The sequence below is a fragment of the Salmo trutta genome, chromosome 13 (assembly GCF_901001165.1).
Source record: "Salmo trutta chromosome 13, fSalTru1.1, whole genome shotgun sequence".
NCBI classification, from domain to species: domain Eukaryota; kingdom Metazoa; phylum Chordata; class Actinopteri; order Salmoniformes; family Salmonidae; genus Salmo; species Salmo trutta.
This window is the reverse complement of record NC_042969.1, coordinates 83,408,963-83,430,269: the sequence shown is the minus strand read 5'-3', so window position 1 is coordinate 83,430,269 and position 21,307 is coordinate 83,408,963. Positions and strand designations below refer to the sequence as shown.

Below are 21,307 nucleotides of genomic sequence, written 5' to 3'. Positions count from 1 at the left end.
TACACCTACATTCACCATGTCAGGTAATACACCTACATTCACCATGTCAGGTAATACACCTACATTCACCATGTCAGGTAATACACCTACATTCACCATGTCAGGTAATACACCTTCATTCACCATGTCAGGTAATAAACCTACATTCACCATGTCAGGTAATAAACCTACATTCACCATGTCAGGTAATACACCTACATTCACCATGTCAGGTAATACACCTACATTCACCATGTCAGGTAATACACCTTCATTCACCATGTCAGGTAATAAACCTACATTCACCATGTCAGGTAATAAACCTACATGGCAGGTAATACACCTACATTCACCATGTCAGGTAATACACCTACATTCACCATGTCAGGTAATACACCTACATTCACCATGTCAGGTAATACACCTACATTCACCATGTCAGGTAATACACCTACATTCACCATGTCAGGTAATACACCTACATTCACCATGTCAGGTAATACACCTACATTCACCATGTCAGGTAATACACCTACATTCACCATGTCAGGTAATACACCTACATGTCAGGTAATACACCTACATTCACCATGTCAGGTAATACACCTACATTCACCATGTCAGGTAATACACCTACATTCACCATGTCAGGTAATACACCTACATGTCAGATAATACACCTACATTCACCATGTCAGGTAATACACCTACATTCACCATGTCAGATAATACACCTACATTCACCATGTCAGATAATACACCTACATTCACCATGTCAGGTAATACACCTACATGTCAGGTAATACACCTACATTCACCATGTCAGGTAATACACCTTCATTCACCATGTCAGGTAATACACCTACATGTCAGATAATACACCTACATTCACCATGTCAGGTAATACACCTACATTCACCATGTCAGATAATACACCTACATTCACCATGTCAGGTAATACACCTACATTCACCATGTCAGGTAATACACCTACATGTCAGGTAATACCCCTACATTCACCATGTCAGGTAATACATCTACATTCACCATGTCAGGTAATACACCTACATTCACCATGTCAGGTAATACACCTACATTCACCATGTCAGGTAATACACCTACATGTCAGATAATACACCTACATTCACCATGTCAGGTAATACACCTACATTCACCATGTCAGGTAATACATCTACATTCACTATGTCAGGTAATACACCTACATTCACCATGTCAGATAATACACCTACATGTCAGATAATACACCTACATTCACCATGTCAGGTAATACACCTACATTCACCATGTCAGGTAATACATCTACATTCACCATGTCAGGTAATACACCTACATTCACCATGTCAGATAATACACCTACATGTCAGATAATACACCTACATTCACCATGTCAGGTAATACACCTACATTCACCATGTCAGGTAATACATCTACATTCACCATGTCAGGTAATACACCTACATTCACCATGTCAGATAATACACCTACATTCACCATGTCAGATAATACACCTACATTCACCATGTCAGGTAATACACCTACATTCACCATGTCAGGTAATACACCTACATGTCAGATAATACACCTACATTCACCATGTCAGGTAATACACCTACATTCACCATGTCAGATAATACACCTACATTCACCATGTCAGGTAATACACCTACATTCACCATGTCAGATAATACACCTACATTCACCATGTCAGGTAATACACCTACATGTCAGGTAATACACCTACATTCACCATGTCAGGTAATACACCTACATTCACCATGTCAGGTAATACACCTTCATTCACCATGTCAGGTAATACACCTACATTCACCATGTCAGGTAATACACCTACATTCACCATGTCAGATAATACACCTACATTCACCATGTCAGGTAATACACCTACATTCACCATGTCAGGTAATACACCTACATTCACCATGTCAGGTAATACACCTACATTCACCATGTCAGATAATACACCTACATTCACCATGTCAGGTAATACACCTACATGTCAGGTAATACACCTACATTCACCATGTCAGGTAATACACCTACATTCACCATGTCAGGTAATACACCTTCATTCACCATGTCAGGTAATACACCTACATTCACCATGTCAGGTAATACACCTACATTCACCATGTCAGATAATACACCTACATTCACCATGTCAGGTAATACACCTACATGTCAGGTAATACACCTACATTCACCATGTCAGGTAATACACCTACATTCACCATGTCAGGTAATACACCTACATGTCAGGTAATACACCTACATTCACCATGTCAGATAATACACCTACATTCACCATGTCAGGTAATACACCTACATGTCAGGTAATACACCTTCATTCACCATGTCAGGTAATACACCTACATTCACCATGTCAGGTAATACACCTACATTCACCATGTCAGGTAATACACCTACATTCACCATGTCAGGTAATACACCTACATTCACCATGTCAGGTAATACACCTACATTCACCATGTCAGGTAATACACCCACATTCACCATGTCAGGTAATACACCTACATGTCAGGTAATACACCTTCATTCACCATGTCAGGTAATACACCTACATTCACCATGTCAGGTAATACACCTACATTCACCATGTCAGGTAATACACCTACATTCACCATGTCAGATAATACACCTACATTCACCATGTCAGGTAATACACCTACATTCACCATGTCAGGTAATACACCTACATTCACCATGTCAGGTAATACACCTACATTCACCATGTCAGATAATACACCTACATTCACCATGTCAGGTAATACACCTACATTCACCATGTCAGGTAATACACCTACATTCACCATGTCAGGTAATACACCTACATGTCAGGTAATACACCTACATTCACCATGTCAGGTAATACACCTACATGTCAGGTAATACACCTACATGTCAGATAATACACCTACATTCACCATGTCAGGTAATACACCTACATTCACCATGTCAGGTAATACACCTACATTCACCATGTCAGGTAATACACCTACATTCACCATGTCAGGTAATACACCTACATTCACCATGTCAGGTAATACACCTACATTCACCATGTCAGGTAATACACCTACATGTCAGGTAATACACCTACATTCACCATGTCAGGTAATACACCTACATGTCAGGTAATACACCTACATGTCAGGTAATACACCTACATTCACCATGTCAGGTAATACACCTACATGTCAGGTAATACACCTACATGTCAGGTAATACACCTACATTCACCATGTCAGGTAATACACCTACATGTCAGGTAATACACCTACATTCACCATGTCAGGTAATACACCTACATGTCAGGTAATACACCTACATGTCAGGTAATACACCTACATTCACCATGTCAGGTAATACACCTACATGTCAGGTAATACACCTACATTCACCATGTCAGGTAATACACCTACATGTCAGGTAATACACCTACATGTCAGGTAATACACCTACATTCACCATGTCAGGTAATACACCTACATTCACCATGTCAGGTAATACACCTACATGTCAGGTAATACACCTACATTCACCATGTCAGGTAATACACCTACATTCACCATGTCAGGTAATACATCTACATTCACCATGTCAGATAATACACCTACATTCACCATGTCAGGTAATACACCTACATTCACCATGTCAGGTAATACACCTACATTCACCATGTCAGGTAATACACCTACATTCACCATGTCAGGTAATACACCTACATTCACCATGTCAGGTAATACATCTACATTCACCATGTCAGATAATACACCTACATTCACCATGTCAGGTAATACACCTACATTCACCATGTCAGGTAATACACCTACATTCACCATGTCAGATAATACACCTACATTCACCATGTCAGGTAATACACCTACATTCACCATGTCAGGTAATACACCTACATGTCAGATAATACACCTACATTCACCATGTCAGGTAATACACCTACATTCACCATGTCAGGTAATACACCTACATTCACCATGTCAGGTAATACACCTACATGTCAGATAATACACCTACATTCACCATGTCAGATAATACACCTACATTCACCATGTCAGGTAATACACCTACATTCACCATGTCAGGTAATACACCTACTTTCACCATGTCAGGTAATACACCTACATTCACCATGTCAGGTAATACACCTACATGTCAGGTAATACACCTACATGTCAGGTAATACACCTACATGTCAGGTAATACACCTACATTCACCATGTCAGGTAATACACCTACATGTCAGGTAATACACCTACATGTCAGGTAATACACCTACATTCACCATGTCAGGTAATACACCTACATGTCAGGTAATACACCTACATGTCAGGTAATACACCTACATGTCAGGTAATACACCTACATTCACCATGTCAGATAATACACCTACATTCACCATGTCAGGTAATACACCTACATGTCAGGTAATACACCTTCATTCACCATGTCAGGTAATACACCTACATTCACCATGTCAGGTAATACACCTACATTCACCATGTCAGGTAATACACCTACATTCACCATGTCAGGTAATACACCTACATTCACCATGTCAGGTAATACACCTACATTCACCATGTCAGGTAATACACCCACATTCACCATGTCAGGTAATACACCTACATGTCAGGTAATACACCTTCATTCACCATGTCAGGTAATACACCTACATTCACCATGTCAGGTAATACACCTACATTCACCATGTCAGGTAATACACCTACATTCACCATGTCAGATAATACACCTACATTCACCATGTCAGGTAATACACCTACATTCACCATGTCAGGTAATACACCTACATTCACCATGTCAGGTAATACACCTACATTCACCATGTCAGATAATACACCTACATTCACCATGTCAGGTAATACACCTACATTCACCATGTCAGGTAATACACCTACATTCACCATGTCAGGTAATACACCTACATGTCAGGTAATACACCTACATTCACCATGTCAGGTAATACACCTACATGTCAGGTAATACACCTACATGTCAGATAATACACCTACATTCACCATGTCAGGTAATACACCTACATTCACCATGTCAGGTAATACACCTACATTCACCATGTCAGGTAATACACCTACATTCACCATGTCAGGTAATACACCTACATTCACCATGTCAGGTAATACACCTACATGTCAGGTAATACACCTACATTCACCATGTCAGGTAATACACCTACATGTCAGGTAATACACCTACATGTCAGGTAATACACCTACATTCACCATGTCAGGTAATACACCTACATGTCAGGTAATACACCTACATGTCAGGTAATACACCTACATTCACCATGTCAGGTAATACACCTACATGTCAGGTAATACACCTACATTCACCATGTCAGGTAATACACCTACATGTCAGGTAATACACCTACATGTCAGGTAATACACCTACATTCACCATGTCAGGTAATACACCTACATGTCAGGTAATACACCTACATTCACCATGTCAGGTAATACACCTACATGTCAGGTAATACACCTACATGTCAGGTAATACACCTACATTCACCATGTCAGGTAATACACCTACATTCACCATGTCAGGTAATACACCTACATGTCAGGTAATACACCTACATTCACCATGTCAGGTAATACACCTACATTCACCATGTCAGGTAATACATCTACATTCACCATGTCAGATAATACACCTACATTCACCATGTCAGGTAATACACCTACATTCACCATGTCAGGTAATACACCTACATTCACCATGTCAGGTAATACATCTACATTCACCATGTCAGATAATACACCTACATTCACCATGTCAGGTAATACACCTACATTCACCATGTCAGGTAATACACCTACATTCACCATGTCAGATAATACACCTACATTCACCATGTCAGGTAATACACCTACATTCACCATGTCAGGTAATACACCTACATGTCAGATAATACACCTACATTCACCATGTCAGGTAATACACCTACATTCACCATGTCAGGTAATACACCTACATTCACCATGTCAGGTAATACACCTACATGTCAGATAATACACCTACATTCACCATGTCAGATAATACACCTACATTCACCATGTCAGGTAATACACCTACATTCACCATGTCAGGTAATACACCTACTTTCACCATGTCAGGTAATACACCTACATTCACCATGTCAGGTAATACACCTACATGTCAGGTAATACACCTACATGTCAGGTAATACACCTACATGTCAGGTAATACACCTACATTCACCATGTCAGGTAATACACCTACATGTCAGGTAATACACCTACATGTCAGGTAATACACCTACATTCACCATGTCAGGTAATACACCTACATGTCAGGTAATACACCTACATGTCAGGTAATACACCTACATTCACCATGTCAGGTAATACACCTACATGTCAGGTAATACACCTACATTCCATAGCTATGTCAAGGAGCCCTTTAGCTCTCACTATAAAAAGGAGTAAGCATGGGACGCTCAGGCATGTGTGTGTGTGTGTGTGTGTGTGTGTGTGTGTGTGTGTGTGTGTGTGTGTGTGTGTGTGTGTGTGTGTGTGTGTGTGTGTGTGTGTGTGTGTGTGTGTGTGTGCGTGCGAGAGAGAGAGAGAGAGAGAGAGAGCAAGAGAGGTACAAATACTACTCATGGAAACTCACCATTGCGCATAAATAACACTTTAAAGATGTATGCAATAGAAATGGTAGGTTACACGTGACTAAACCGTAAGCTATTTCAAGACGGAATGACAATCTTAAGTCTAACCTTTTTCCATATAAAGGTTTCTGCAAAACTAAACAATAGACGAGAAGTTCAAGGTCCCTAACAATAGTGGCATCATTCGCGCAAACGCATTGCATTTCAACGTTTTAACGAGATTGCATAACCTAATTAAAACAAAATCATTCTATGGACGTTCTCTGAAATAGCCTAATATACTAATGAATCGTCTAATTACAAAACAAAACCGAAGCCTCTCGTCTGGATGCACTTGTTTCCCTCCGTGTGGACCAGCATGTTTCATTTACAGAAGATAACATTATCATTCAACAATTCCACATTTATTCACCTCTATCCGTGATTTCTTGACCTCTATAATTTCAATTTGATTACACACATTCGATGTCGTTTAACTTTTCCGACATAGCGAGGATGTCACTCATTTCCACGTTATGGTGTATTAACCGGACATCACTAAACAACAACAACAGCACAAATCCCGGTTAAAAACGTTAAATATCTCACCCTTTATTCTGTTGACGTCAGTCAGTTCTAGGGGGGGAAAAGAATGAAGCTTTTAAAATCCGTTAAAAACCGACTAAACGCAAAGAATTGACGCGCGGTCCCAAGTTGTCCCACCGGACAGTACCTCGTTACACCCAGTCCTGGTGCACCGTGAGAAGCGCGCCATCCCGTGGTAAAGATCAGCGCACGGGTCAACGGCTGAATTTGGAAAGTCATTCCTATGGAATTTAGGAAATTTGTACCAGATTATATTTTATAGTAAAGCTTGCTTATAAACGGTTTATAAAGCCATTACATATGAGATGTTATCAGTGGCTGAAATTGCATTCGCCTAGGCAGTGGCGACCCGTCACTCAGGGTAGGTGGGGCTCTTTTGAGACCCACATTTTTAGCAAAAAAAATGTTTTTTGGTTTTTGGGGGCTTGCCTGTTTTGCATGTTATTTTGGCATTAATACGTGTCACATATCAGTTTGCAAACAATGTAAAAAAATATATATATATATATTTATAATTTAGTTAATAAAGCCGCATACAAACATGGTCTCTTTTTTGTTTTGTTGAGTAAGGAAGCTCCAAAATGCAGGTGTTTCAGCCTAGCTCAGTGCTTTCTGTAGTGGTGGGGCAAGCCAGCAGAAAATAGGAGCGTTGCACCTTGTTCTGTCACTCATGGGGACACTACGTCACCACCAAGTCTAAATCCTTAGTAAGGGTAGACATGGAAAATTCAAGCCCTTTGGGTGTTGCCATAGAGTTACATTAGAAGTGCCCTTCCAAAAAGGCTCAAGGTCATTGGCCACAGATAAAATGATGTCAAATCACGTTATATGTACAGTAGCTTTGATTGGACTGATCATGTCAACATCTTAATTTCAAAATCTTAGCTAGCAGTCATCATCATGAATCAAGTCGACAATCTACTGGCAAAGACATTTTGAACGGTCATCCAACTGGCTGATAGCCAGAATTAGCAGTGGTAAGCTGTTGGGACTCTGCTGTTAGGACAGCTTTATGTAGGCCCTAAAAGTTTGTGGGCACTGTTTGTTACCGTTATAGTGCAATTAATATATTGTTTAGTGTTGTGTTGTGTTGTGTACAGTAGTGGCTTTACTGGCATGACTCCCACATTTTTTTTTTTTACCCCACCAAGATTTACATGCTCAAATCAAATCAAATCAGATGCGCCACTGCACCTTTAGACTACTGGTAGACAAAAATATGACTTTAGCCTAACCTAGATAACAAAATAATTCCAACAGCTGTGGGCCACATACTAAGTGTTTTTCTGGTCCAGTATGCCTGGGTCCCCAGCCCAAAGCCAGCATTCATACTGCATCACTATCGGATTAAAGAGATCCAGCATAGTTCTGACCCACATACTGCATCACTATCAGATTAAAGAGATCCAGCATAGTTCTGACCCACATACTGCATCACTATCGGATTAAAGAGATCCAGCATAGTTCTGACCCACATACTGCATCACTATCGGATTAAAGAGATCCAGCATAGTTCTGACCCACATACTGCATCACTATCGGATTAAAGAGATCCAGCATTGTTCTGACCCACATACTGCATCACTATCAGATTAAAGAGATCCAGCATAGTTCTGACCCACATACTGCATCACTATCGGATTAAAGAGATCCAGCATAGTTCTGACCCACATACTGCATCACTATCGGATTAAAGAGATCCAGCATTGTTCTGACCCACATACTGCATCACTATCAGATTAAAGAGATTTACATTTACATTTAAGTCATTTAGCAGACGCTCTTATCCAGAGCGACTTACAAATTGGTGCATTCACCTATAATATCCAGTAGAACAAACACTTTACAATAGTGCATCTAAATCCTTTAAAGGGGGGGGGTTAGAAGGATTACTTTATCCTATCCCAGGATCCAGCATAGTTCTGACCCACATACTGCATCACTATCGGATTAAAGAGATCCAGCATTGTTCTGACCCACATACTGCATCACTATCAGATTAAAGAGATCCAGCATAGTTCTGACCCACACACTGCATCACTATCGGATTAAAGAGATCTAGCATAGTTCTGACCCACATACTGCATCACTATCGGATTAAAGAGATCCAGCATAGTTCTGACCCACATACTGCATCACTATCGGATTAAAGAGATCCGGCATAGTTCTGACCCACATACTGCATCACTATCGGATTAAAGAGATCCAGCATAGTTCTGACCCACATACTGCATCACTATCAGATTAAAGAGATTTACATTTACATTTAAGTCATTTAGCAGACGCTCTTATCCAGAGCGACTTACAAATTGGTGCATTCACCTATAATATCCAGTAGAACAAACACTTTACAATAGTGCATCTAAATCCTTTAAAGGGGGGGGGTTAGAAGGATTACTTTATCCTATCCCAGGATCCAGCATAGTTCTGACCCACATACTGCATCACTATCGGATTAAAGAGATCCAGCATTGTTCTGACCCACATACTGCATCACTATCAGATTAAAGAGATCCAGCATAGTTCTGACCCACACACTGCATCACTATCGGATTAAAGAGATCTAGCATAGTTCTGACCCACATACTGCATCACTATCGGATTAAAGAGATCCAGCATAGTTCTGACCCACATACTGCATCACTATCGGATTAAAGAGATCCGGCATAGTTCTGACCCACATACTGCATCACTATCGGATTAAAGAGATCCGGCATAGTTCTGACCCACATACTGCATCACTATCAGATTAAAGAGATCCAGCATAGTTCTGACCCACATACTGTGCACCATCAGATTAGAAAGCTGTGGCCCAGTTCTGGCCCACATACTGCACAAAGGTAAGGCTGAGTTCCAGCCTAGGTCCCCGGGCCAGAGATGGGACAGATGAAGGCTTCCAAACTGACCTTATATAGGGCTACATGAAACCAGCCAAACCAGCTGGACACCCCAAACTACATTGAGATACTCTGCTATTAACTACATGCTATATTTAAACAAAAGAGAATAGAGCACTTGGAGGTAAAGTCAATGAACAAATCTGGATTATTACAAATTGCAACAGGGAACATGAAGTGTAGAAAAACAGCCTATAAAAGCACATTGACTTGAATTGGATTTGTGCCACAAATGCTAAAACATCAACATTTTGAAAACATTGGTCAGGTAAACAAAACCAAAGCATGGACTGCTGACATATGTTGTCCGTAGACTGCTAACAGGGGTAAGGATTCTATCCATTGAATTACTGTTTCTCCTTCCCATGGGAAACCCAATGGTGTTGATGTGGATTCATGATGGAATGGGAATCTGTGCTATTGTATAAACTATTTGTGACCTCCAGTGAAAGTAGGAGGCAAGGAGATACCAGTGGGCTTCAAAGCATATAATCATATAAGAGAATGAAACATTCTATTTCAACATTTTAACAGAGCACACCATCAGTTATTCAATTAATAACAATTCATTAATAATAACAATTCTAAAGTTGTGGGGTTTGCTAAAGCTCAATAAAAGTTTGTTTGTGCTAGTGAAAAAAGTGAAAAGTTGTACTTCGATTATATTATTCAAATATTGAAATCATTTTTAATTCCCATCAATAGTCAGTAGATTTGGTCAGAAGTTGTGGTCAATAGGTATGTGGTTCAGTAGTTGTGGTTAGTAGTTGTGGTCAGTAGGTATGTGGTCAAAAGTTGTGTGGATATGGTCAGTAGTTAGATGTGTGGTCAGTAGTTGTGTGGATATGGTCAGTAGTTAGATGTGTGGTCAGTAGTTAGATGTGTGGTCAGTAGTTAGATGTGTGGTCAGTAGTTGTGTGGTCAAAAGTTGTGTGGTTGTGGTCACTAGATGTGGTGAGCAGTTGTGTTTTTGCGGTCAGTTTTTGTTATGTGGTTGTGGTCAGTTGTTTTGCTCAGTAGATGTGGTCAGTATTTGTGTGGTTGTGGTCTGTAGTTTTGTGGTTCAGTTGTTGTGTGATCAATATTTGTGTTGTGGTCAGTAATTGTGGTCACTCTCTTCTCTCTCCTCATAATTTTGTCCTTCAGTGTCAGTGAGTATCCTAGCAACGGTTCCATTTTGGAAACTCAATAAGGACACAGAGAGCTGCTGTTAGAAGATAGCAGGCAATGGGTTACTAAAACGGCCATATCTACAGATTGGTAGACACGATTCCAAATACGTTTCCGGATTTGAAAAGCAGAGAATATTTTTTTCTCCAACTTGTTGTGTTATGTGGTCAAAACGGCAGTTGTTTGGGAAGATGTGGTAATGCAGTTACTAAAACAGCTGTACAGTAAGTTCTGTAGAGAATATTTTGAACAGATATGTGAACAGATATGAATAGTATTGTCTAACTTGTTGGGGTAGTTGTCAAAACGGCAGTAGTTTGCAAAGAAATGTTGCAGAAATGTTGTTGATGAGGTTACTTAAACTGCTGTAACTTTTTATCCGAATATAATTTTTTTGATCAAACGCCAGATTTGAGTACCAGAGAGGTCGACGAAGATGTGAACACTCTAAATTGTTGTCTAAGTTGTTGCAAAGTGTAAGAGTTAGCTGATTTGTGTCAAAAGTTGCATGATTTCACTTAGAGAATGGCAGTTGGAATGGGGATCTATAGAATCTTGATGAAATGCTATGAAAGTGGATTTAGGTCAAAAAACTGACTAAAAGTTTAATAACATAAAAAGTATAACAGATATCAAGAAGTTGTGTACTAGCAACTCGAGTGAGACCATTCCGGACGTTTTGAATTTTGAATAATGAGAAGAACAAGTATGTTGAATATCTAAGCTGGGGCTCTTGCTGCTCAAGCCCCACAATAACAATTCCTGAGAATTCTACCTGGTGTTGATTTATTTACCTTTATTTAACTAGGCAAGTCAGTTAAGAACAAATTCTTATTTTCAATGACGGCCTAGGAACAGTGGGTTAACTGTCTTGTTCAGGGGCAGATTGACAGATTTGTACCTTGTCAGCTCAGAGATTTGATCTTGCAACCTTTCGGTTACTAGTCCAACACTCTAACCACTAGGCTACCTGCTGCCCCAGGTAGCCTAGTTGATAGGGTTAGTGTATATTTCCCAATCTGCTGGAAGGAGAGAGGGAAGATGTGTCTATCCTCAGCGTCAGAAGAACACATCCTTCCCATCTCTCCCTTCACCAACTGGTACTGAAGCATGAGTGAGTGAGGTATCGCTGCTCACCAGGAGAAGGAGGAGAGACAGGGAAGATGTGTCTATCCTCAGTGTTAGATATCCTCCCCTTCTCTCCCTCCACCAGCTGGCACATACCATACCTCACATACCATTCTCCACCCTCAAATACACCCTTTTCACAGTTGTCTCTCTCACTTGACATACTTCTGTACATTTTCAATGATTTTTTTACGTTCCGGAGAGAGGTTGGTTACCACATATATTCCAAGAGTTTATAGGGCAGTCAAAGAAAAGATCATTTCTGCTCATTTTCCGAATAACAACATAAGCCTGGAGACAGAAGAATGTTCATTACCAAAGCGATGCAGTCGCTAATCTAAACACAGTTGTCTCCCACACTAGACTTCAAATGGAACCCGGTCTTGGTTAGGGGTGACTCAAAGCTTCAGAGCTGATTCCAGTGTCTTCCCTTTAAACCGTTTACTGCGGTGGGCTAAATCAGGGTCTCACAGAGTGTTTCTTTGGTAGTCTTAAACAAATCTACTTTGAAACAAAAGTATTCACCTCACAGACATGGTTATGGGCTTAAATAATGAAGACACCTGTACCATGTCAGATATAGAGTTGAAATGTATTCAATTCTGAGTTTGCATCCCAATATTGCACTTTATATACATCACAGAAGACTGAAATATAACAAAACTGTTTGACATAGAAACACCAGATTTTCGTCTGTTTAAAAAAAAAAAAAAAATGTTTATTAATGATGAAATTATGAAAAATATGAATAACATTCTACCCATGGAGCCAAAGAGGGCGCTCTTGGTCATTGACTGCAGGACAGGGCTACAGGTTGTGGCCACGTACCATCCATCCATTACCCACACTCCTGGCACCGACTCCTTCTACATTTTCATCTCTCTTCATAAATTCAATAGCTTTGTAAATGGCTTTTTTGTAAAAAAATAAAATAAAATAAATGTAAAATACGTGTTTAAATATCATCCTAATGCTCTACTCTATGTGGTAAATATGTATTTCAGGAGAGAAACAGCAATAACTTTGCCTTGATATGGTAACTTGACCTTTGCACATTTTCATTACGTTACCAATGCTTTTTAAGTACAGGTTTCCATGTAACTTGAAATTCTCACCAACATAGGTTATCTGGTGCTGGTGCTCTCATACATGTTTCAGGGTTATTTGCCTCAAAGCGAGCTTAGAAGTAGTTTAACTCGTCTGGTAGGCTCGTGGTGTCACCGGGCAGCTCTCAGCAGCTCTCTAGCCTATTGACTATAATGACAGGCATATATCCTATTACCTATAATGACATGCATATAGCCTACAGACTATAATGACAGGCATATAGTCTATAGACTCGTTCAGACATCATTCATATCTTAAATTTAGAGCCAAAAGTCCATGTAGGTCAGTCAAATGGTGGCCCAGTAGTGAGGGTTAAGCATCGGTACAGTTTTGGGGTTTATTATATAAAGAATGTGAAGTTACAGGTCCCAGTGGAAATTATTTACAGCGGAGGACCAAACAAAACACAACAACGACAACAACAACAACAACAAAATAATTAAACACAAGGCTTAAACTAGGTTTTTAGGCTAAACCCACTTGGGCCCTAAAAAGTTGTTTCCGCATCAAAGGTTTCCCATGTTCTGGTCTGGTTCGGTTCTGCCGTAAGGCTACCCAGTTCTCATGTAGCCGTAGCTCCTTCTACAAGACAAACCAAAGATAGTTAATCCAATGAAACAACAAATTATTTTAATTGACAAATAACGTTTTTCAAAAATATAATAGAATAAATAAATCAAAGTTAGAGTTGGGTTGAAACAACGGCCTCACACTCGCTCTCTGTAGGCTGCTTAACAATCAGATGCAGTACCAGGGCGTGTTCTCAAAGCATGCGCAGACCAGCTGGCAAGTGTCTTCACAGACATTTTCAATCTATTCTTGTCCCAGTCTGTAATCTCAACGTGTTTCAAGCTGACCACCTTTGTCCCTGTTCCCAAGAGCTCCAAGGTAACCTGCCTAAATGACAATCGCCCTGTTGCACTCACATCAATAATTATGAAGTGCTTTGAAAGACTGGTCATGACACACGTCAACACCATCATCGCACACACCCTAGACCAATTCCAATTCGCTTACCGCTCCAACAGATCCACAGATGACGAAATTTCACTTCACACTGCCAACTCCCGCCTGGACAAGATGGGAAATAACTATGTGAGAATTCTGTTATAGACTACAGCTCAGCGTTCAACACCATAGTGCCTTCCAAGCACATCACTAAGCTAGGGACCCTGGGACTGAACTCCTCCCTCTGCAACTGGATCCTGGACTTCCTGACGGGCCGGCCCCAGGTGGTGAGGGTAGACAACAACACCTCGGCCACGCTGACCCTCAACACGGGGGTCCCTCAGGGGTATGTGCTTAGTCCCCTCCTGTACTCCCTGTTCATCCACGACTGTGTGGCCATGCACGACTCCAACAACATCATCAAGTTTGCTGACGACACAGCGGTGGTAGGTTTGATCACCAACACCGATGAGCCAGCCTACAGCGAGAAGGTCAGAGACTTAGCAGTTTGGTGCCAGGAGAATAACCTCTCCCTCAACATCACTAAGACCAAGTAGCTGATTGTTGACTATAGGAAAGAGGGGAGAGCAGACCCCCATCCACATCGACGGTGCTGCTGTAGAGCTGGTCGAGTGCTTCAAGTTCCTTGGCGTCCACATCACTGAAGACCTAACATGGTCCACAAACACACACCCAGTCGTGAAGAGGGCACGGCAGTGCCTCTTCCACCTCAGGAGGCTGAAAAGATTTGGCATGGGCCCTTGGATCCTCACATAGTTCTATAGCTGCACAAATCGAGAGCATCTTGACTGGCTGCATCACCGCTTGGTATGGCGAATGCATCGCCCTTGACTGCAAAGTGCTACAGACGGTGGTGCAGACAGCCCAGTATATCACTGGGGCCAAGCTCCCTGCCATCCAGGAACTCTATATCAGGCGGTGTCAGAGGAAGGCCCGAAAAATTGCCAAAGACTCCAGCCACCCAAGTCTTAGACTGTTCACTCTTTTACTGTCCAGCAAACGGTGCCGGAGCATTGTCTCTCGGACCTCCAAGCCATAAGACTGCTAAATGGCCAGACTGCTAAATGGCCAGACTGCTAAATGGCCAGACTGCTGAATAGTCAATGTGGGGTACCTGAACTATCTGCACTGACTCTATCTTGCACTGACCCTACCCACACTCACTACACTATAAACAGTGCATTCGGAAAGTATTCTGACCCCTTCACCTTTTCCACATGTTGTTACGTAACAGCCTTATTCTAAAATGGATTAAATAAAATGATTTACTCGTCAATCTACACACAATACCACATAATGAGAAAGCGAAAACAGGTTTTTAGACATTTCTGCAAATGTATTACAAATAAAAAGTATTCAGACCCTTTGCTATGAGACTTTAAATTGAGCTGTTTCAATTGATCATCCTTGAGATGTTTATACAACTTGATTGGGGTCCACCTGTGGTAAATTAATCTGATTGGATGTGATTTGGAAAGGCACACACCTGTCTATATAAAGTCCCACAGTTGACAGTGCATGTCAGAGCACAAACCAAGCTATGAGGTTGGAGGAATTGTCCGTAGAGCAAAGAGACAGGATTCTGTCAAGGCACAGATCTGGGGAAGGGTACCAAAACATTTCTGCAGCATTGAAGGTGCCCAAGAGCACAGTGGCCTCCATCATTCTTAAATGGAAGAAGACTCTTCCAAGAGTTGGCCGCCCAGCCAAACTGACAAACGTGGGAGAAGAGCCGTGGTCAGGGAGGTAACCGAGAACCCGATGGTCACTCTGACAGAGCTCCAGAATTCCTCTGTGGAGATGGGAGAACCTTCCAGAAGGACAACCATTTCTGCAGCCCTCCACCAGTCAGGCCTTTATGGTAGAGTGGCCAGACGGAAGCCACTCCTCAGCAAAAGACGAATGCACTCACTCGCACTACATTGACACTCCCACATATAAAGGGGGGGGGGGTTACCTAGTCAGTTGTACAACTGAATGCATTCAATTGAAATGTGTTTTCTGCATTCAACCCAACCCCTCTGAATCAGAGAGGTGCGGAGGGCTGCCTTAATCAACATCCACATCATCGGCGCCCGGGGAACAGTGGGTTAACTACCTTGCTCAGGGACAGAACGACAGATTTTTAACTTGTCAGCTCGGGGATTCGATCCAGCAACCTTTCGGTTATTGGCCCAACGCTCCTACACTCCGGGTACCTGCCGCCCTTAACACACACATGCAGACCGACCCAACACAGACACACATTACATACACATTACACATACATTACACACACATTACATACACATTACACACACATTACACACACATTACACACACATTACACACATTACACACACATTACACACACATTCCACACACATTACACACACATTACATACACATTACACACACATTACACACACATTACATACACATTACACACACATTACATACACATTACACACACATTAAATACACATTACACACACATTACATACACATTACATACACATTACATACACATTACATACACATTACATACACATTACACACACATTACACACACATTACATACACATTACACACACACATTACACACACATTACACACACACATTACATACACATTACACACACACATTACACACACACATTACACACACACATTACATACACATTACACACACACATTACACACACATTACACACACATTACATACACATTACACACATATTACACACACATTACACACACACACATTACACACACATTACATACACATTACATACACATTACACACACATTACATACACATTACACACACACATTACACACACATTACACACACATTACACACACACATTACACACACACATTACACACACATTACATACACATTACACACACACATTACACACACATTACACACACATTACATACACATTACACACACATTACACACACATTACATACACATTACATACACATTACACACATATTACATACACATTACACACACACACATTACACACACATTACACACACATTACACACACACATTACACACACATTACACACACATTACATACACACATTACACACACACATTACATACACATTACATACACATTACACACATTACACACACACATTACATACACATTACATACACATTACACACACACATTACATACACATTACATACACATTACACACACACATTACATACACATTACATACACATTACACACACACATTACACACACATTACACACACACATTACACACACATTACACACACATTACACACACATTACACACACATTACACACACATTACACACACACATTACATACACATTACACACACATTACACACACACATTACATACACATTACATACACATTACACACACACATTACATACACATTACACACACACTTACATACACATTACACATTACACACATTACATACACATTACATACACATTACACACACATTACACACACATTACACACACATTACACACACATTACACACACATTACACACACACATTACACACACATTACATACACATTACACACACACATTACATACACATTACACACACATTACACACACACATTACACACACATTACATACACATTACACACACACATTACACACACATTACATACACATTACATACACATTACACACATATTACACACACATTACACACACACACATTACACACACATTACATACACATTACACACACATTACACACACACATTACACACACATTACATACACATTACACACACACATTACATACACATTACATACACATTACACACACACATTACATACACATTACATACACATTACACACACACATTACATACACATTACATACACATTACACACACACATTACACACACATTACACACACATTACACACACACATTACACACACATTACACACACATTACACACACACATTACACACACATTACACACACATTACACACACTGATCATTTGCTGCTGCTCTGTTCTTTATTTTACTCGTATTATAATCTATCAAATCGAACCAAATCAAAGTTTATTTGTCACGTGCGCCGAATACAACAGGTGTCGACCTTACAGTGAAATGCTGAATACAACAGGTGTAGACCTTACAGTGAAATGCTGAATACAACAGGTGTAGTAGACCTTACAGTGAAATGCTGAATACAACAGGTGTAGACATTACAGTGAAATGCTTACTTACAGGCTCTAACCAATAGTGCAAAAAAGGTGTTAGGTGAACAATAGGTAAGTAAAGAAATAAAACAGCCGTAAAAAGACTGGCTATATACAGCATTTAATGTTTTACTTTTTTCCTGATGCCTTGTCACTTTACACTGCCTTCGTGTGCATATCTACCTCAAATACCTTATTATTATCTATCCTGATGCCTAGTCACTTTACCCTTCCTTCATGTACGTATCTACCTCAAATACCTCATACCTCTGCACATTAATCTGGTACTGGTACTCCCTGTATATAGCTCCACATTGATCTGGTACTCCCTGTATATAGCTCCACATTGATCTGGTACTTCCTGTATATAGCTCCACATTGATCTGGTACTTCCTGTATATAGCTCTACATTGATCTGGTACTGGTACTCCCTGTATATAGCTCCACATTGATCTGGTACTCCCTGTATATAGCTCCACATTGATCTGGTACTCCCTGTATATAGCTCCACATTGATCTGGTACTCCCTGTATATAGCTCCACATTGATCTGGTACTGGTACTCCCTGTATATAGCTCCACATTGATCTGGTACTGGTACTCCCTGTATATAGCTCCACATTGATCTGGTACTGGTACTCCCTGTATATAGCTCCACATTGATCTGGTACTTCCTGTATATAGCTCTACATTGATCTGGTACTTCCCGTATATAGCTCCACATTGATCTGGTACTTCCTGTATATAGCTCCACATTGATCTGGTACTCCCTGTATATAGCTCCACATTGATCTGGTACTTCCTGTATATAGCTCCACATTGATCTGGTACTTCCTGTATATAGCTCCACATTGATCTGGTACTCCCTGTATATAGCTCCACATTGATCTGGTACTCCCTGTATATAGCTCCACATTGATCTGGTACTTCCTGTATATAGCTCCACATTGATCTGGTACTTCCTGTATATAGCTCCACATTGATCTGGTACTTCCTGTATATAGCTCCACATTGATCTGGTACTGGTACTCCCTGTATATAGCTCCACATTGATCTGGTACTTCCTGTATATAGCTCCACATTGATCTGGTACTTCCTGTATATAGCTCCACATTGATCTGGTACTGGTACTTCCTGTATATAGCTCCACATTGATCTGGTACTGGTACTTCCTGTATATAGCTCCACATTGATCTGGTACTCCCTGTATACAGCTCTACATTGATCTGGTACTTCCTGTATATAGCTCCACATTGATCTGGTACTCCCTGTATATAGCTCTACATTGATCTGGTACTGGTACTCCCTGTATATAGCTCCACATTGATCTGGTACTCCCTGTATATAGCTCCACATTGATCTGGTACTCCCTGTATATAGCTCTACATTGATCTGGTACTCCCTGTATATAGCTCCACATTGATCTGGTACTTCCTGTATATAGCTCCACATTGATCTGGTACTTCCTGTATATAGCTCCACATTGATCTGGTACTGGTACTCCCTGTATATAGCTCAACATTGATCTGGTACTCCCTGTATATAGCTCTACATTGATCTGGTACTAGTACTTCCTGTGTATAGCTCCATATTGATCTGGTAATGGTACTCCGTGTATATAGCTCTACATTGATCTGGTACTCCCTGTATATAGCTCTACATTGATCTGGTTCTGGTACTTCCTGTATATAGCAGCACATTGATCTGGTACTGGTACTCCCTGTATATAGCTCCACATTAATCTGGTACTGGTACCCCCTGTATACAGCTCCACATTGATCTGGTACTGGTACTTCCTGTAAATAGCTCCACATTGATCTGGTACTGGTACTCCCTGTATATAGCTCCACATTGATCTGGTACTGGTACTCCCTGTATATAGCTCCACATTGATCTGGTACTCCCTGTATATAGCTCCACATTGATCTGGTACTCCCTGTATATAGCTCTACATTGATCTGGTACTCCCTGTATATAGCTCCACATTGATCTGGTACTGGTACTCCCTGTATATAGCTCCACATTGATCTGGTACTGGTACTCCCTGTATATAGCTCCACATTGATCTGGTACTGGTACTCCCTGTATATAGCTCCACATTGATCTGGTACTGGTACTCCCTGTATATAGCTCCACATTGATCTGGTACTGGTACTCCCTGTATATAGCTCTACATTGATCTGGTACTGGTACTCCCTCTATATAGCTCCACATTGATCTGGTACTGGTACTTCCTGTATATAGCTCCACATTGATCTGGTACTGGTACTTCCTGTATAGCTCCATTCTTGTGTTACTATTTTATTTTAAACTCTGCATTGTTGAAGGGCTCGTAAGGGAACATTTCACACTGAAGTCTACGCCAGTTGTATTCGATGCATGTGACAAAATAATACAATTATATTTGACTAGATTTATCACACACTGCATAATCCCCAGCAGATGGTGCTACGTCCTTATCCTTGTGGTTCTCAGGTCTGCGCTTTCTCCAGAAAATGC

General features: G+C 40.7%; 1 protein-coding gene across 1 annotated transcript in view; it reads right to left on the bottom strand.

The window, feature by feature from the left end:
* LOC115206623 (ventricular zone-expressed PH domain-containing protein) overlaps positions 1-7,523 on the bottom strand; it is a gene marked incomplete in the record, with an annotated part of 193,336 nt that extends 185,813 nt beyond the window's left edge. Inside the window, 1 exon segment of the mRNA XM_029773783.1 lies at positions 7,325-7,523.
* Positions 7,524-21,307: the final 13,784 nt, after the last annotated feature.